At 45.1% G+C, this 15,183-nt stretch overlaps 1 protein-coding gene and 1 long non-coding RNA gene across 2 annotated transcripts in view; one reads left to right on the plus strand and one right to left on the minus strand.

Moving 5' to 3' along the window:
- The window catches only part of LOC119372294 (uncharacterized), a 405,280-nt gene that overhangs the window by 192,996 nt on the left and 197,101 nt on the right, over positions 1-15,183 (plus strand). The window lies entirely within an intron of this gene.
- On the minus strand, positions 5,100-9,694 carry LOC125760130 (uncharacterized). The gene is made up of 3 exons (XR_007417791.1): positions 9,605-9,694; positions 9,489-9,539; positions 5,100-5,200 (listed from the first exon to the last, which is right to left on the minus strand). It is a non-coding gene; the product is annotated as an uncharacterized LOC125760130 (long non-coding RNA).

Below are 15,183 nucleotides of genomic sequence, written 5' to 3' on the forward strand. Positions count from 1 at the left end.
AGGGATGTCCGTTACGTGCAGAAGTTCGTCCGCTCCTGCCTCGATTGCCAACACCGAAAACCTTCAACGCACGTGTCACAGTCGGTCTACAACCATTACCTTGCCCTAACATCCGTTTTGGGCGCGTGGGCATCGATTTGTATGGACCACTTCCTCTGACCTCGGCTGGTAACCGTTGGGCCATCATCGCCGTTGACCATCTAACGCGATCTGCCGAAACCGCTGCCCTCACAGCGGCTACAGCGTGCGATGTTGCCTCCTTCCTGCTACACCGATTCATGCTGCGTCACGGTCCACCCTAGAAGCTTCTCAGCGATCGAGGCCGTGTCTTCTTGTCGGAAGTCATCGAAGCCATTCTCAAAGAGTGCCATGCTGTTCACCGCAAAACTACTGCTTACAACCCACAGACGAATGGCCTAACCGAACACTTTAACCACACGCTCGGCGACATGCTCTCAATGTATGTCGCCGCCGATCACACAAATTGGGATGCCATTCTGCCCTTCGTCACCTACGCCTATAATACCGCCCCTCAGAACACTACTGGTTTTACTGGTTTTTCACCCTTCTTCCTGTTGTACGGAAGGCACCCGTCGCACACCATTGACACGATACTACCCTACAAGCCGGATCCATCTGAGTGTGCGCCTATTTCTCACACAGCCAGGCTTGCTGAAGAGTGTCGTAAGCTTGCAAAGACCTTTACAACGCACGAACAAGAGCGGCAGAAGAGCCTTCACGGTGGCACCACCACTTCTGAGTCCACGTTAGTCGCCGGAGCGCTCGTATGGCTCTCGGTCCCTACCACTGCAACTGGCCTCTCTTCAAAACTACTGCCGAAATGCGAAGGCCCCTACCGGGTCATCGAGCGCACATCACCGGTCAACTACCTGATCGAACCCATCGAACCAGCTTTGGACATGCGCCGTCGAGGCGCGACATAGTCAACGTGGAGCGCCTCAAGGCCTACTAAACCCACTAATAGTGACAAGCTGTTAGGTCGCCGAACGGCTCCCTTTTAACCATTACGTTTATTGCAGAGAGTAGTGAAGACAGGACAAGAAGGGACACAGATAGGCGCTATCTTTTAAGTGTTTTTTGGACTCAGATCACACATATTTATAACTTAAAAAGAAAAACTTCAACATGCGCAGGCACAGCTGCGTCAGAAAAAATAGTTATTTCTTTGACAAGTAGTGTAATGACACACTAACGCAATCTCGGCCAAGATTATGAATACTGCTGACTCAATAATCAATGTAGTATAGTTTCTTTACTGTTTGGCAAACAGGCAATCGCTGCGTTTCTTTACATTGTTGCAATGTTCCCCGAATCTTTCCTTGAGATGTTGCCCCATTTGCCCTCTATAATGCCTACCCCATGATAGGAGTATCTGATAAACGGTACCTTATATGCAGGGCACGTAACGTGTCCTGTGATTCTTATTGCAGCCAAGCCTCTCCTCTGAGTATCTGGGTTGCTGCTTTTCCATAGTTTAACATGCTTATTTGAGGCCATGAACATTATGCTGATGATTCCGAGCACCAACCGTTTTTATATTGTTGAATATTCCGTGCAGATATGGCATCGTGGCAAACATTTTTCGGCCATCAAGATTTGGCTTTTTTTTTTTTTGGCTTGGCAACTGGAAGGTGGTTTTCTGGGTAGGGCATATGCAAACGATACAGCAAGGTGAACAGGATATCCTGCTTGTGTCAGGGGAGTTCTTTGGAAATTAAGGCTTGTCCACAAGTAATAGGAACAGAAATTTTACTGCGTTAGCGAGCCACAGTGGCATAGGCAGAAATTCATTTCGGGGAAGAGGGCGAGTGGGGGCATGGGCCCGGTCTGCTACCCCCTCGCTACGCCACTGTCCAAGCAGTGTCAGACAATGCACCTTTCTACCATTATTGAGTGGGAGAAACTAAGAGGCAGCAATGGCTTGTTTCCCATCAGTTCGTATAACTAGCTCATGCACTTTTTATGCAAATGAAATTGTACATTCAGGAACCTGATATGGTACAATCCTTGCCCGGATGCTGGTGGGTAAGCACCAGTGGGTGTTAGTAATCATGTGCCAGTGTTAATATGTTAGTGGCTTCAGATTCGAAAGAACCTTTGTGGTATTTAATAAAGAAAGACGCAGTCATCCTCATATCTAAAACATTTAAAAACTTATGTGCTTGCATATTGTACTAATTAATCATGTTCCTATTTCTTGTGGACGAGGCTTGATTTCAAGAACTCGCTGGATGCAAGCAGGATATCCTGCTCCCCTTGCTGTATTGGCTGCAGAAGCCCTACTAAACAAACACCTTCCAGCTGCCAGGCCAAAGAAATGGCTAATTGTGATGGCCAAAATATGTTTGCCACTATGTCATACCTGCACGGGATATCCGACAATATAAGAACGGTTGGTGCTCGGGCAATCATCAGCATAGTGTTCACGGCCTCAAATAAGCGTGCTAAACTATGAAAAGGTTGCAACCCAGACACTCACTTGGCTGCAATAGGAATCACAGGACACATTATGTGCTCTGTAAGGAAGGCATCGTTTATCAGATGATGGGATAAGCATTATGTGGGGCAAATGGTGCAGTGTATCAAAGAAGGCTCAGGGAAGACTGAAACATAAAGAAAGGCAGTGATGACTGGTTAGCTGAACACTGGAGCATGTGTGGTTGCTTCCCACTTTTTGATGAGAGTTTCATCGTGCGTATGCACAGCAACGAAACTACTACATTAAAATTGAGTCAGCAACTATTAATAATCTTGGCTGAGATTGCATTAGTGTGCCTTCCCTATCTTTAACAAAGAAATAATTATTTTTCTTCGATGGAGCTGTGCCTGCGCACGCCCAATTTTTTTTTTTCATGGCAGCTGCACCACAGTTTCATGGCAGCACAAACAACACAGATGTTCGATGGAAGATGGAGGAGGCTTGAAGAGACGAAAAAAATCTTCATACGGTATGTCACTGCAGCCAACTCTTGTACGAGTAGACTTGCCTTCATCAAGATGGCAACATCAAGAATTAACAGTTGCTCCCTTTATGAAGACAACTCCAAGTTGCAAAACGTTGGCTCTAGCGACATCCCACGTTCAAAGATTACAAGCTCAACAATACAAACTATTCGACGTTCCATGTTCAAGGAATGCAAACTAAATAATATGCATTGCACTGAAGTGCAGAAGGTACGTTTCTCACTCCTAAGCTAAAGGCCAGTATATGCTGTATATCAATAGACCTTATGCAAAATTGCTGCCATCTGTTGGAGGTTTGACGAAGCTAACGATTCGGCGCCATGTTGGAGGCTTGTGCCCGAATTCTATTGATGTCGCCGCTATCACTTCTTGCTTGTATCCGCTTTGGTAGTCGGCAATCAGGGCATAAAAATGTCAGGCGGGCCTGTACACGTTACCGGCATTTCCTAGTTTTTACGTTGACGGTTATTACGTGTAAAGAACCGCCTCACAGCGAGGAAGAAGGTACAAGTTTGACACTGCGAGTCACGTGCAGGCCTGTCGTCGTCGATAATGAGCTCTGCGCTAGGTTACAAATTGGCCTGTCTGTTTTCAGTGTAGCGAATAAAGCGTTGTTAGCTATCTGAATATCATGCTTGTATAATGTAGGATGGTTGGGAAGAGGCTTTATTTAGCGCGGCTAGGCGCAGCGATGACGGTAAGAAAGTGCAGTTGGCCCAATTGAAAGCATATTTCATGAGGGACAGCCTATGTCGAGCCGACGTAGTGTCCATCTAATTTTAAATAAAACGTTGTCCTCTTTTTATCTTTGAAATAATATTATTTCGCTGTTGTAGTCATCCGACCTATGTTATGTACAGAATTACCGTGCGATTAAAATGCAGAAAATTGCGCATCTCATGCACGTGGAAAGTGAACATGAAAAGTGTAGTGTCTCCTAGAAGTAGATGCCGATCAGCTGGTATTTTATTGAATATCCTTCCGATATGTGATCCTATATAACAGGAAACACCAAGAATATTCGTGTTCACATTGTCGCTTTAGGGGCCTACTGGTGCTTTACAATTTAAACCCGTTGCGGCAAGGCAGTTTTGCTTCGCCGACTGAAACCGCCTCAGCGCGTAACCATGGTAGCGCACCCACGGTAGAATGTAGCACATTTCCCGGAACAGCATTTTATTTAGTTTCATAAGAAAAGTACCACGCACTTGAAGCACCTGTTAACATTTCATAGCAAACTGGAGTGTACAGAGGATTTTTCCGAAGGGGGGATCAGCTTTTGGGAGAACCTGATTTGCTCTTCCTGGGGTATAAGTTAAACAAAAAAAGTAAGGGGTGGGGGCGGTCAGGACATCCGGGCAACCCGTCTGAACCTGGCAGTGATACCACATGAAATGCTTGAAAAATACGCATAGTGAAGAAATACGCACGCAAAGCATCCCACCAGACGCTACCTTGTTAAACTCCACCATCGAAAACAAACTACAAACACGCTCCAGCACAATCGGTCCGTCCGCTGCAAATCAATGACGCGCACGAGCTATCTGTCTAACATGTAATTGTTATCGCAATTTAATAAACAAGCTAATATCAACAGCAGCGCAGGCATGTGCGAGAAGCCGCGATGCAGCTTTGAAGCTCGTACACGAAGCGGGTTTGTGCCTGCAGCAAGCACACGGTGCGAAAACTTTCTTGTTCTGGCATGACATGAAAGAGTGTTCTCTGATGAGTGCCGATGCTGTCACATACCACATATATTAACGGCGAACGGAAACACGGCGTTAGTCGTAAGCAGTAACCGAAGCAACGGAACGATCTGCTGATTCTCGTCGGCCACGAGGAAATGTACTAACATGGAGGCTTGGTTCCTGCAAACCTTCTTTCAGCATCCCAATTTCCTCAATCTCAGCAACACAGCACTCGAAAATATGTTGGCATTTTCGTTCTTATCAGCCGCCACACATTGATATGTACGCTCCTTGTCTACATGCGGAGCGCGCTTAGCCTTCAACATGGCGGAAATGCACACAGCGGCCGCTAGATGGCAGCAGATTTTGCATAAGGTCTATAGGTGCTATGTGTCCAAACTGTCGCAATCTAGTGATGAAAAGAAATGCCTACCACTCATTATGGCTTGCCCGGGCTTGCAGGAAGTATGCTCCTATCTTGTACTGCAATCTGTCCTCTGTGTCGGTGCCATGAACAGCTCTCATCGCTGATACATGCATAATAGATACCACAAGGAAATGTTGATTTTCACTCAAGACAAACCCAACCACACACAGATAGTGAGTACCAAACATGTCCTCAGGCAAGTCTATATTCATATATTAAAGAGATCGATCCTAGAATGAAGGGATCATGGTGCAATAAGAACAGGTATTAGTGGACCAGCCACTTGCAGACTATTGAAAGAGTGCCATTGCGTGTTCAACATTCACACATGTACACAGTAAGCAATCAGTCATGGGCACGTTACCAGTAAAATGTAACAGTGTTACAGTTACCTAAGCCAAAAAAGTGGGATAGGTTTCAAACAGGAGAAAGTGCCTCAGACAGGCTGGCCGACGTTTCCATAGGGGGACCTATTTTTATCGAAGGCACCTTGTCATCCTTGGCGTGTTAGTTTTAAAGGGTTAGTGTTGACGTGATGTCTAGCGGTGGTGCTTGTCGCTGTTGGTAATTGCTGCCTGGAAAGAGAAAACTAGAGAGAGGAGTGTAGCCCTTGCCACATCATTTCAAGAAAGTTTGCAACGGCGCTCAGGCCTCTCATCTCAGAAGTAAGGGGAGCTGCAAAGAAGGAAAAAAAAAGCAAGAAAAAGGAGAGAAAAAAAGAAAAAAAAATGGAAAAGGGGGGGGGGGGTCTACTGAGCGAGAGCCGTCAAAGGCAAAAAAAAAGAGTGGAGTATGAAAGCCACTTGGAAAGGCTGCAGAAGGGCGGCACGTCTAGCCCTCACAAAGGGCTGCAGAAGATGGTGGGTAAGGCAACTACAGGCGGGGAAAGCGGGCGGCGTACTTTTAAAAGCCCACATGTGGAATTTAAGTGATATTGAGAGGGGTGTCTGAAAAACACGTGCTTGATGGGTGAAGTCATTGGCTCTGTTAAAGTAACTGTTACAGTTACAGTTACAGAGTTTCCAAAAGTAACCTGTTACAGTTACACTTACTGTGACAAGTAACGTCGTTACTTAGTTGCAGTTACTATGACGAAGTAACGTCGCTACTTTTCCGTTACTGTATAAAATAAATAATAGATTACAAACCAAACGATAGAATTCATTTATTAAATATGTATGAAGGCATGCGGGCAGTCAAAATTGCACGTGGTAAAATCCTAGACGAAGTAAACCTAATAGGGGGCCAAACACAAGCATTTGTTGTGTACACCTCATTTTGTTGCATCAATTTTGTTGTTCATGCGCCGTTGGTGAAAAAGGGAATTTATTTGCAAATAATAATAACAAATGTCCTCTGATACTCAAAATGGAAAATGTGGTTGATGCACTAGAACGACAGCAGTATCATAGGATGTTTATTAACGACACCCAGAAGCGCATGCAAATAGCAACGGAGAGTGTGTGACGAATGAAGACGACGTCCATTGTGTCTGTTCCATATATATGTTCAAGGTGTATCAGACCCTGTTCGGTTAGCTTTGCGTCCGCTGGGCATACAAACCGTTTCTAAGTCCCGTTATACTCTGGGGCATGTGTTCGCGAAACCCAAAGGTTGCACACCTGCAGACGATCAGAGTAGGGTGATATACAAGCCCGACGCGGGCATTGCGACGCGACTTGCATCGGTGAAACGGGAAGGAAAGAATCAACGAGGCTTAAAGAAGGCAAACGGGATGTTGTTAAAGCAACTCATGCAACGCATTCTAAGATGGAGCTTGTTTAACACTTCCGGAGAACAGGGCATAGCTTTGACGTAAACACTGTGACGACGCTGGCTCGTGAACGAAGGTGAAGGGAAGGAACTCCTGGAATCGCGGTTCATTCGCCGCGACGCGTCGGCTTGCAATATAGTTACTGTATATGGCACCTTTAGGAGCCATGTCGTAGCATATATAGTAACTATAGTCGGATACAACTTAAGAAGTCAGGAGAGACTAAAGAAAAGAAATAGTCCCGCTCATGCACGCGCCGATGTTCTCCAAAGGCGAAGCCACCGCCATCCCGCTCATGATGTCCGTCCCGAGTGCGCGCCCATTGGTGCAGGCTTGTGTTCATCTGCCTTTGAGGAGAAAATGCCGCTGACTTCTAAAGTTGTATCCGACTATAACATGCAACAACCACATTCCCCTACTGGTTTACACGGACGTATGGGACACTGGTCGATCTCCGCAAATTTTTTTCTTTCTTTCCTTTTCTTTTTCTTGTTGCCAGTGTATACTGAGGATGTCACATGCATAGGAGGCAAAACGTCCATGTGATTTTGTTAATAATTGTTGTATTAAGTTGGAGTAAACCTTTTACAATTAGTTTCAAAGAGGTTTTGAAAAATTACTTAGTTCACAGTATTTGTGCCTCTCAACCGTTTCGCGCTCTGCTGCTTTCTAGCCGTCAGTCAAACACGATTATTGCGCAGCCTCGGACGAAGGAGAATATAAACTTGGCGTCGTGATGTTCCACCGGTACACCAAGAACCGGGCTAGAAGCTCAAGTGACAAAAAGGATATATATACGCCGGAAAAAAAAAAACTACTTGAATTTAGCAAGTTGTTCAGTTCCAACATGATTGACTTACGACATGTAGTTTACAAGTAAACTTAAGTTGTGTTAAAGACTGACTGCTGACCTCGGTCTTCTGCAGGGTAGATAATTCTCTAAGCGACCTCCACCCCTAAATTGGTAGGGGAGCCGTGCTGTGGAAAGATGAAAGGTGGAGAGGATATGGGAAAGTAACTGTAACGGTATTTCCCATTACAGTTACTCTGTAAAAAAGTAACAGTGTTACCGTTACAAGTTCCTATAAATTAAAAGTAACTAGTTACAGTTACAAGTTACCGAAAAAAGTAACTAGTTACCGGTAACGCGTTACTAGTAACTAGTTATTGCCCAAGACTGTAAGGAATACCCGAAATATGCACATAGCCCTATGGGCGATCCACATGAAAATAACGATATGCACACTTTTATCGAAATATAAAAAAAATGAAAGAGTGTGCGTGGTCCATGTGCACTTGGTGTGAGGTGGGAATGAGCCATGCATATTGTATTGCATCATGAATGTAAGCCATTCAGGGAACAAACTTTTGGTTCTCTAAAGCGAATTCCCGTGTAGTTTGTCTTGTAGAGTTGAGCTGTCAATTTGATTTCATTTTAAGTTATGTAAGGCCTTCACAAAACCGATAATATTTTCCTAACTTTCTGTGAACTTCTGGAAACATATATGAGAATTGAGATCTTTTTCTTTTAATTTATGACCTTACAAAGCTCAATAAACCCTAAATCACTGCATACTAAACCTTGGTTATGCATTTAAGTAAGAGAGCAATATTGGTACTATGCTAAGTAAAAAAAAAGCGTGAAAATACAATAACTTAAAGCACCACACAATAAAGCAACATTCTCGCAACATGAGCACAATCTAAGTTATTTGTGATAGAGAACCTCGTGTGCTTAAAGATGCTAAGAAAAAATATATAATGGCAGAACACGAGCTCACGCATATTTTCTCAAACACACAATATTGAAACAAAGAGTAGCATGTGTTAGCTTAATTAACCTAATTGAATTGACATATTCGTCTACTAACACTATTTGATATAAACATGTGCTTCTTCACATTAAGTACACATTTGTTGGAGTGTGCACTTAGTACCAGTACGTAACGTAATTCACTCAAATACATTACTTCGAGTGAGCTCCTTTAAAACATTTATGAGGCAGCTAGTTTAAAATCCTAACCACAAAACAACTGCATGGATTTCTGGCGAAAAGCTCGGGGACGCAACCACGAAAACATATCCATCATCGTGTGCGCGTGTCAGGGCTGTGTGTTTTGCTATCACGTCAGGGGCGTAGCCAGAAATTTTTTTCGGGGGGGGGGGGGGGGGGGGTTCAACCATACTTTATGTATGTTCGTGCGTGCGTTTGTATGTGTGCGTGCCTATATACGCAAGCAAAACTGAAAAATTTTGGAGGGGGGGGGGGGGGTTGAACCCCCCCCAACACCCCCTTGGCTACGCCCCTGTATCACGTCCCCAGTCTTGTGATAATTTTGCGTGTTATTGCCGAGTTTGGTGAACTCTCGCATCACCACAGTTAAAACATTATGGGACGACCCCATGTGTTTAAAAGCACACACTTTCTAACGGCGACAAGGGATTCTAGAAACACTCTCAAGCGATGATCTCGTACAGTAAACAGTCAAGGAATAACAGCACAACGACACGAGGCCTGCATGATCGAAGCATAAGATTGCGTAGCGCAATGCGCATCCTTCAAACATGTCATTTATGGTGGTGTATATAAGAGCACACAAAGCACAAACCATACCTGCCTATCGGGTATCTGTTGATTATCCTCGCTGTGCCAACACGACGGTTCCTGCAAACAGTTTTCATGCAATGAAGTAACAAAGTTACGTAGCTCAGCGACCTTCTTCAACTTACCCAAGTTTGGCACAGTCGCTCGTCAAAAGGCTCAAGCTTCCGCTCCTGTGGAACCGCGGTCGCCGCATGTCAAAACACTCGGACGCGGATTGTGTTCGGAAGTACACTCGATCACTCGATCAACGTGAGTAATCGATGAACGAAGCAAGAAAGCACTTTTGAGCGCGGACACAAAGCTGTGCGTCCCGTGAGGCTGTGTTGAGTGGCAACGAACAACGACCATCATCCGCCACTGGATCAAGGCAGGAGAACGCCCCAACACGCGGAAAATGCCCAGTCGACGAATGTCGCGTACGATAAGCACGCAATAAACGCACACAATACACGATAAACATGTAAGCGCGGCACACATGTGTTCACGGGAAGCTGGTGGTGCTCCGGCAGTACGAGACCTGTTGCAACTGTTAGCTTACAGTCTAAACCAAAAAGAATGTAGGTGGCAGCAGTGTCGTGATATGCTACAGGCCATAATTTTTATTAAAAATAAAACGTATTTGTGGCTTTTCACACAGGCGAAGGTCAGGGAGGCGGGGCTCTGTATATAAGCGTTGCGTCCGCCTTTCGCGTCGGGCCCCATATAAGCGTTGCGTCCGCTCGAGCCATTTCCGCCTCGGGCTCCATATAAGCGTTGCGACCGCTCGCGGCCGCATATAGCGGGCCCAATCCGTCACCGCAGAATTTGTCACGCTTAATGGCGATTGAAGGGCCGCTTATATGCAGTACGTTGTGGTGGAATAAAAATGGGCCGTTTATGTGCCGGACGTTATACGGTACTTGAATAAGAGTGTAGTGTCCATGCGATTGCAGTAGTTCCCTCGTATTGTAACAAAATTAATTACATTGTCATTAATGCCACCGTTTTCACTCACTGAAATATCATCCAACTGTCATAATTTTCTGAATTATGTAGGGTTTGTGCACACTTAGTGCACGTGATTTCAGGTCCTTATACAGCACCCTTACACTATATTTGATCACTCACTAACTGTTGTCGCGCCGCTCTTCTGCCATCACTGACTCTTGAGCCACTAACCACTTTATATCATCATCATCATAATCAAGCAAGTGTTGGACCGCCGAGCCACGCCAGTGCCTGAAACTGGGGTTTCGGGGAAAGACCACCACCATACAGGCCTCACGGAGTCGGAGAAGTCGCGGTAACATGTAATATTCCGTAACAGAAGCATACGTTCCAAAACGCGAAATCTTATGGATCTGCAAATCGTGGTTGCTTTAAAGGACCACCCTCGACAAGACACTCAAGAAAGCATCAAGAAAGCGTGCAGCTGCGTAAGTGTGCCTATATTGCCTAACGAACGGGTAGTTCGTATTTCGCTAATTCACAGCGTTATTAATTATGGAATAGTGGCTATTTCGCAACTTTAGTTGCAGTACGGCAATCTAGGATACTTTAAAACGGCCGGTGTTACGCATACAGACGTCGCTTTTCTCGCGGCATGGTTGAGGTGCCCACCAAAAGGCGAAGTCTGGCTAGAGAATGACAACATTTTTATAACGGTGCCCTAATACGCATAGCACGCTCTACTCTTGAAGATGAAGCTCAAGCGCCCTTCAAATTTTTATTTTCGAAATGGGATAACCTGACCGAATAGCTTATATTCGTAATACCAGGCTGACCTAAGAAGTGATCTCCTGCTTTGGAGCGAAAACATAATGAATCGCTGTAACCCGTGGAGCGGATATCAAATAAGAAAGATAAAATAAGTCTCGGGCAAGTCGATAGTGCGCGTCGGTTCGAGCAGCAAGGTGGACTGAGTGGTTGGCGGAGCAAGCCACGGACAGAGCGGTTTCTACCAATATAAAGCGATCGTCTCTTGTGACATCTTTTCACCATGAAGTTCAGCGTTAAGTGAATATCAGTTGAATATAAGTTTGCGTCGAAACAATCTTGTGATTCTACAGATTTCTTACAACTTTCAAAGTTTGTCAACAACCTATTCGTTTATTCCCGCCTTTTGAGACTGCAGTGGCTGTTACCCGCAAAATAGTGTGTGCCGAACGACAGAGTAAATATGCCCATTTCTACTTAGTGATATGTACCAGAAGCACCCCAATAAGTTCAATGCTACAACATTCCGCTACGTGGTTCCCGTCATTTAGTAGCTCTAATTAAGATATACCGGCAAAAGAAACTTTCTGATAAGTGTTTACTGCATGGTTAATAAGCTTACGAGCTTGCGTACACGAAACGGCCAGTCTTACACAGCTATAACCGCACATACTCAGTAAATCTAGTAACGTAACTGAACAACTTTCTGACCTTCAAGGCGTTCGCTTTTCTGGTAGGCAAATCATAGCTGTCACATTCAGCTTCCTCGAACGGCTCTTGATCCAAGGGACACCGCCCACGGCATCCTTGGGAGCTGGCTGCGTGACACGACTGGCATAGAAGGTGACCGCACGGAAGCACCATTATCCGCTTGGGAATCATGCGGCAGAGGACACACACACGCGAGCTGGGCACCTCCTCGACAAATCGAGTTGGTCGCCAGTTGACGCCTGCGACGGGGTGTTCGCGAAAACGGTGCACTCGTCGGAGACCCGGCATGGTGGTGTGAATTCATGCGTGGCTGCTTCGTTCCCACGTAGGAGCGGAATAGCTGTTCTTGTCACCGGGCTTCTCGCTGCTCGGTGGTCTTGCGCTAATCCGCTCTCGCGTAGCAACAAAAAGAGATAAAACGGTGCATTGCTACTGTTATCGCACATATACCGTAGTGTTCACTTCTTGCGTGCGGCTTTCCATCGCATGGGGGCGATGAAATACGCATTAAAGGAAACCGCTCTTAATAAAGATAACCGCCCATTTTGCCCTTATGTCGAAGCAAGAGCTACAGATAAGGAACGCTTTCTCACTTCGTTTTTCGCGTACAGACATGCGACAGTAGCTCACTAAGCAAATGTGTTGAAAGGTGATCGGAATGCTTTTGTCTAAGGAGGCTTCTACAAAAGTACTGATCTATCTATCTATCTATCTATCTATCTATCTATCTATCTATCTATCTATCTATCTATCTATCTATCTATCTATCTATCTATCTATCTATCTATCTATCTATCTATCTATCTATCTATCTATCTATCTATCTATCTATCTATCTATTATACATAACAAAATAGAGTACAGTGCGTCATATTAATACAGATGGGACTCCGGAACCTAGCTTGAGTTGTGGAAAGGGTCCCTATGACAAACAGTGAATGAAAGAAGGGAATTTTCGAGGGCTCCTTTCTGTGTTTGACATAACCTTAATGAAAACCAGCAGATAAGATTTCGCAGCGGATTTCACAGCGAGGGTCTTGCTCCGGCAAAGTTGATGCCTTCACGTAGTATCCCAGGGCTTATTGTTCAGCTGTCCGCTCGATGAAGGTTCACGTACTGTGTGACGCTATCTGACAAAAAAAAAAAAAAGAGTTTTTCACACTCGTCGTCATGGCTAAGTGCGGCGCTGACTAGCACTCCCAGGGTTCTTGTGCACATAAATACACGATAAGTGGTTGAGGGGACGACCGCCGCGGTAGCTGAGTTCGTGAGACGATGGGGCGCGTAATCCGAAGGTCGCAGATTCGGTCCCTGCTAGCGGCAAGTTCTGTTTTCGTCCACTTTACTTTCTTCACATCTATATTACAATTACTGCAATACACTTAAAATAGTACAATTAACGCTCCTTAGATGTTCCTTGGCTTCAATATCTGCTGGTTTTCATTAATGACCGACAGTATTATTTATGTCCATGTGAAAAGCTCCTATACATAGGTGAATACAAAACAAACGAAACCTTATATAATGCGCAAAAGGAAACTCAATTATAGAAAACCTAAAATAAAAGATTACAGACAAGGAGAAATAAAAGGCAAAACGGTACACAATACTCGAAAGAAAACTACACTTTTGTGAATTCAGCATTTGTACAGGATGTGCTGGCGCAGCGAGTCGGAAATATACAGAATGGATGATGATGAAGTTATTTCTTTAGGAAGTGTATTCCAAAGTCTTTTTTTTTTTTCAGAAGGCTTTTGTTGGTGCCAAATACGCGGTTGGTGGAGGTAATAATAATTCTATGGGTTTCGCGTCCCAAAACGACGATATCATTATGAGGGACGCCGTAGTGGAGGGCTCCGGAAATTTCGACCACCTGGACTACATTGACGTGCGCCCACCTCGAAGCACGTAGGACTCTTGCATTACGCCTCCATCGAAATGCGGCCGCCGCGGCCAGAAGTCGATACCACCACATTCAGGTCAGCAGTCAGCCACCATAATCACAACTGACTACCAAGGCGGGAGATGATTTGGTTAAACTGCGGTAGTTCGCAGGAGGCTTGAACAATAACTGTAAAAAATGACGCAGAACCAATGTGGTCAGACCGCTGTCATTTACCAGTAGAGAAATTTGAAAATTTTCAAGCGACTGCGCACTCGGACGCACCCGATAGCAGCCTCGTCAAACCGCAAGAAAGAGAGCTGAAAAAGATTTGAACTCAATTTGTGTTGTCTAATGTGACTTAAAACTTGAAAAACAGCGCAAAGACAGGACGAAGGAAAGTGGCACAAGGACGGGCGCCAAGGAGGGGCGTCACTTTCCTTCGTCCTCTCTTTGCGCTGTTTTTCAAGTTTTAAGTTATGTACCAACTACCCCGCCTTTCACCGCTTCTCCACTCTAAGGTGACCAGCGGTGGAGAAGCGTGTAACGCGTTTTCATCATTAGCCTGACTATGCCCACTGCAGGGCAAAGGCCTATACTATGTTCCGCCAATCAACCCGGTCCTGTGCTTGTTGCAGCCAGGTTGTACCCGCAAAATTCTTAGTCTCATCTGCCCACTTAAGTTCCTGACTCCCCCTCGCGCATTCTCCTTCTCATGGAATCCAGTCATTTACTCTTGATGACCAGCGGTTACCTTGTCTATACGCGTCACATGCCCTGCCCATGTCCATTTCTTGGTCTTGATTTCGACTAAAATGTCCTTAACACTCGTTTATTCCCTGGCCCACTCTGCTCTCTTCTTGTCCCTTAAGATTACACCTATCGTCTTCTTTTCCATTGCTCGCTGCGTCATCCCCAGTTTAGGTTGGACCCTCTTTGTAAGCCTCCAGGTTTCTGCTCCGTAGGTAAGTACCGGTAAGATGCAGCTGTTATATACCTTCCTCTTGAGGGATAGTGGTAAACTACCATTCACGACTTGAGAATGCTTGTCGAATGTGCTCCATCTCACCCTTATTCTCCTAGTTACTGCAGTTTCATGGTTAGACTACGCGGTTAGTACCTGTCCCAAGTAGACGTATTCCTTAAAAAATTCCAGTGCCTCGCTACCTATCGCAAAGTGCTGTTCTCATCCGAGACTGTTGCACAATACTTTAGTTTTCTGCCTATTAATTTTCCGACCTACCATTCTGCTTTCCCTGTCCAATTCAGTAATCATGAGTTGCAATTCGTACCCTGAGTTACTCATCAATGCAATGTCATCAGCGAATCGCAGGTTACTAAGGTGCTCTCCATTAACTCTTATTCCGAATTCTTCCCAATCTAGGGCGCTGAAAGCCTCCTGTAAGCACGCGGTGA

The sequence above is a fragment of the Rhipicephalus sanguineus genome, chromosome 10 (genome assembly GCF_013339695.2).
Source record: "Rhipicephalus sanguineus isolate Rsan-2018 chromosome 10, BIME_Rsan_1.4, whole genome shotgun sequence".
NCBI lineage: Eukaryota > Metazoa > Arthropoda > Arachnida > Ixodida > Ixodidae > Rhipicephalus > Rhipicephalus sanguineus.